Here is a 5,481-nt window from a genome sequence, read left to right as displayed (position 1 = left end):
ATTCTTTATTGCTCCACTAAATCATACAACTGCCATGTGTTTATAACCCATTTTTGCTGCTTTATTATCCCCCATCCTTCAATGGAATTAAACTACAGATGTCTTTTTTTCTAATGAGGAACATACTGATCTTAGAAGGGAGTTTGCACTGTAATGTTTCTAATTCACAAATGTAGTTTCCTCGGAACAAGCATCCAATAAACATGTACTAGATACAAAAAGACTTTCATTGAAATGTGCATCAGGATTTGCTGTGAAGTCCGTTGAAAATGATAGGATCTCAATGCACGATCTGTTTGAAAAATCTGCAGCTTCATTATTGAAATGTTAGCAAATGGAAATCACAAAAACCATTAAGTCCCTCCAACAAAAAGTCTTGATGCTTTAACTAATAAAGTGAATATTTGGAGTGGTTCAATTTAGTTGATAATTCAATTGTACAGACGAGAGCTTTAAGGCTAATGACTAGATGGTATAATGCATCATCGTCCTGCATACCACAGAGTAATTCACATTCTACACCTCCAGCTCATATATTTTTATGCTCAGATTTTGTCCCATTAGGAAATTGCCCCAATAATGATACAGTGCATTATTTCAGCTATTGCTTTAGCTGAATTTACTGCAGACTGTATAAAATACAGTATGTGGCATATATGTGCTACATCTCCTGCAGTGCAATCATACTTGCTACAGCCGGATAACCTGTACTTCTCCTCTTGACACTCGTTTGCATAAAAGCAGTCTATTTTTCATGTAAAAATGGTAATCTGAAAAAAAGAAATAAAGAAGAATGGATATTATTTTTGTGTGGAGGAATGGAGGAATAGGGACTGATGCACACATTTAGACATATATACAGTATACTCACATCCAAACAAGTGGTTATCAGTGGCCAAATACGGTTTCACTAAACAGCATAGATCCAAATATGATGTTGCATGCACTGTCTCCCTGGAAAGTGATTTATTTCGAACAATAATTTCATTTGACTCCAGCAGACAAAGAAATTTGAAATGCATCTGTTAAGACTTTTAGATGCCAGCCTGCTAAGAAGAGGTAGAGACATAATTTATTTATGTTTGGTTAATAGCCCTAGCTGCATTAAAGTCAAGGTTGTGACAGCACTGAGCAACAGCCAAGTCCAATTTTGCTGCTCTCCACACTTTACCTTTCCAAAATGCACAGGCACTGACTCTGAAATACAGTAGCTCAATTCCATCTATCATCCCTCAGTGCACACATGCAGACAGGTAGAGCTGCCACCAGTGCACCTGTAAGGAGTAAATTCTGCCACACTGACAGAAACGTACACAGGCTATACGCATTCAGATTTAAGACAGGTGTGTCACTTATTTTAAGCCACTTCAGTCATAGAATAGAGCACTGCAATCTGAACCTTTGGTATCTACTGGAGATATTATTTTCATTAATGGTAAGCCATGAGTAATGTTGTTCCATCATAAAGAGCTTTGCATGGTTTCGGGTCTAGCACTGTGGAACACCCCTTCTTCAAAAAGGTTAAGCAGTGACCTATAAGATGTACTCTGTCTCCCCCTTGTGGTTGTAAGCAAAAACATATCTTAAGGCTGTTTCTTGTTAAGCAAATAAAATAACAACATAAAATTACATTTTATATTATTACATTTACTATTATATTACATTAAAATGTATTCAATAATATATTAAGCATACTGAGCTGTGCACATGCTCAGGACACATTCAAGTCTGAACAGGATCATGTCTCGATTGCAGTCCCCCTCACCCATTTTACTGTCTACACACCATTTTCCTCTAAAATAAAGGCAAAAAGCCTCAAAATAATTTGAAAAACATTTTGCTAAACTGTCAGGCCAATCAAGAGAATTCAAAGTGCTTTTAAGCCATTTTTCACAGTAAACCAGCAATAATTTCATGGGAGACCATGGCACAGAGCTCAGTTATGCTGTGACGGACAGATTTTTATGAGCCATCAATCATATAAAGTGTGGTCTTTTGTGTTAGCGTGTGCTGGGGAGGTCTGACCCACGGCCTAGTGTGACATTTGGAGAAGGACTGATGCTCACTAAGGAATTCCCTTTAGTGAAAAGCATGATGGATATTTCTTCCAAAAAAGTAATATGCAGCATGACATATATTTTGTTATAATTTGTAAAAAAATAAAATAAAATTACAAATTTTAAATAAAAAAAACCTTTCAGCCTTAATCCTTTTTATTTATTTATTTTCATTTTATTACATTACCTGTATTAGAAACAAAAATCTGTGTACTATTGTACTATTGAGGTATACGAATCACACGGTACCACAGATGCATGATAATGACTTAGAAAGAATTCAAACATTATACAAATGTTCAATAATATATTATTTGTAAGCCATTAACAATGGTGATTTAATATTTTAAATGGGGGGGGTGGGGCGGGATTGAGTATTCCTTGAAGTACTTTAAGGGATAGTTCACCCAAAAATGAAAATTCTCTCATCATTTACTCACCCTCATGATCCATGACTTCTATTTTTGATCTATTTCTCACCCACACTTATATATCTTATAATATCATTTCTGAACATATGGATTTAACCATTGGAACATCAAATTTCTGGCCACCATTCACTTGAATGGACCAACAGACATGAGATATTCTTCTAAAAATCTTAATTGGGGTGGCATGAGGGACAGTAGATGATGAGAGACTTTTAATTTTGCCTGAACTATCCCTTTAAAGCATAATATTTAAAACATTATTTTGGACTCCACTGCTACATGTCGCAGAATGATGATGGCTAAATGCAGCCGGTGCCAGCCAAACATCACTTCAATCTATTATGACGGACTTCAGAGGATGAAATTATGCCAACTCCAACCTGCATCACCTCGGTCTATTTATGGACTACGATCCTGAAATGAAATGCTTAGACTAACTATTGCCAACAAAAGCCTTCATCAGCCAATTAACAAGGACAATTGCATCTGTGAACTTCTGCAATTAATCAAGATGGACTTCAAAGACTTTGGTCATTAATCTTACAGTTCAAACACAATCGATGTTTAATCAATGACCCTTATCACTTAGTTTAATAATTTTAAACCATGATTTTACCTATACATAATTAATATTTACATTACATTCATAATGTTAGCCAGAGGGGAACTGGCCCCCACAGTGAGTCTGGTTTCTCCCAAGGTTATTTTTCTCCATTAATCTACATCTTATGGAGTTTTGTGTTCCTTGCCACAGTCGCCTACAGCTTGCTCACTGGGGTTATTAATACAATTATCATTTAATTATTTATAAACACTATTAAAATTCGTATTTTATCTAAATTACACAATGATGATTAATCGACTTTATAGACATTACAGTTCTTATCGTCTGTTAAAATTGACTTGACTTGACTTGACTTGACTTGACATTAAAAGGGAAATAACGATTGTGGCTTTATAGATGTCTGGGAAGTTTTGCTCTTAAAAATGTTAATAAGAAACTTCTTCCATTTTGAACAGAACAGAACATAACACCAAACCATTCAGCAGTCACTGGCTACTTCATAACTCAAGAATACAGACAAATATTTGTGAAACAGATTTAAGTAATACAGTGACAGTGCTTGCACTCTATTTGAGAGTATGTGTGTTTTCAGTATGCTTACAATGTAATTACCCAAGAAAGTACGGAGTAAAATTAGGTAACTACATGTCCTTAATATGGGTTAAGGTTAGGGTTAGGTTTAATACCTAGTAATTACTGTAGTTGGTTTAATTATACAGTTCGTAAATGTAGAACAGTACTGTAAAATAAAGTGCTACTGACAGACCTATCCTTACCTTTGTGGAGGGATTCATTTTTTTATTTACATGTAGATGGGTTGACGTGAAAATCTATAGTACACTTTGTTGACGACGAGCACTGACATTGATTTTATTGTATCACTTGAAATGTTATACAATCTGAATCCAGCACAGTAGAAAGAATGTAGCGCAATAGCATGTTATCACGTTGCCTTTGATCAACAGCACCTTTGACCTAAATATACCAAAAGGGCAAAGTTTGAAAATAAAAGTTGCTGGCTGTTCCCTCAAAGAAAAAAAAGGACGTTCAGGCACTAAAATAAAGACCAGACAAGTTTCTGTCTGATAAGATAAACTCTATCTCTGCTCTTTTGTTTAAACAAACCATAGATGTTAAAATATTTTCTCCAATCTCACCTTAAAGGAAGAGTTCACAAAAATGAAAAAGATGTCATCATTTTCTCACCCTCTTGTTGTTCAAAACCCTTATGACTGACTTTTTTTTCTTTCTTGGAACTCAAAAGATGATGTTAGGCAGAATTCACCATTCACATTCATTGTATGGAAAAAAATACAAAGCAAGCAAAAGGTAACTGAGATTGGCATACCGCCAAACATCTCCATATCAGAAAGTTATACAGATTTTGAACAGTATGAGAGTGACTGAATGATGAAATCATTTTCAATTTTGAGTGAACTAACTCTTTAAGCTGAGATAGGAGAATATTTTAACATCTATTGTATATTAAACAATAATTACACACTTCACCTTTAAGGTGAACCTGGAGTAGCATGAAGGCCTAGAGCAGAAAAACATTGTGAAAACATTGTTATCTCTTTAATATGCAGACAATTGCAATACTGTAAGCTATAAATTAGCCATTTGTAGCTTGGATTCCCTAAAAAACACTGTGGCCCTTTCCAGGGTTTCAATAAATCCAGTCAAATTTCCCTGTTTCCAATCCTGAATTCTGCAAAGGCATTATATATACACACACACACACACACACACACACACACACACACACACACACACTGTACAGCACAGCTTTTATTTTATTAATATATTTAAAGGATTAGTGTACAAATTACTCCAATAAGACCCTCAAATGATAATTCAAGTTGGTTTGCAAGCAAGCAGCATAGAAATTTAGAGGAATTTTCATGGCCTGGAAACTGCCATTTAAAAAAGTTTCCCTGGAATTTCCATGTTTTCCGTAACCATGAGAATCCTGGCTTTCGGAGACAGTGCAACATAGCAACAATGCCAGGTCTGATGGTGTGACCAGGGATGGATTGTGACTTGCAAAGGCCATTTTATTGGCCAAATGTTGTTGAGGGGGGGCATGGGGGGTGTTGTCAAGGGCACCTGAGCACTGGCCCCATTGGCCCAGTCAGTAATCAGTAATCCATCCCCTGTGACCTGTGTGAAAACAAATACTATTATTTCAAAAAATTCCATTTGGTGATGCACCTCTAAAAGTGGGCACAAAATAAAAGTAGGATAAAGGCTAAATGTAAACCAAAGGACAAACTGGAACATATGCTGTTATTTATCAAATAAATATGAGCTTGATGTTGTTTGCCACTGAAGAATGAGTCATGTTTACCTGCTTCAGAGCCCACCCCTTTATGATCCCCTCTACACTGATAAGAGAATAGCAAACACGCAGACATTTGAAAAAATC

Source organism: Xyrauchen texanus, chromosome 1 (assembly GCF_025860055.1).
Source record: "Xyrauchen texanus isolate HMW12.3.18 chromosome 1, RBS_HiC_50CHRs, whole genome shotgun sequence".
Lineage (NCBI taxonomy): Eukaryota > Metazoa > Chordata > Actinopteri > Cypriniformes > Catostomidae > Xyrauchen > Xyrauchen texanus.
This window is presented reverse-complemented; position numbering follows the sequence as displayed.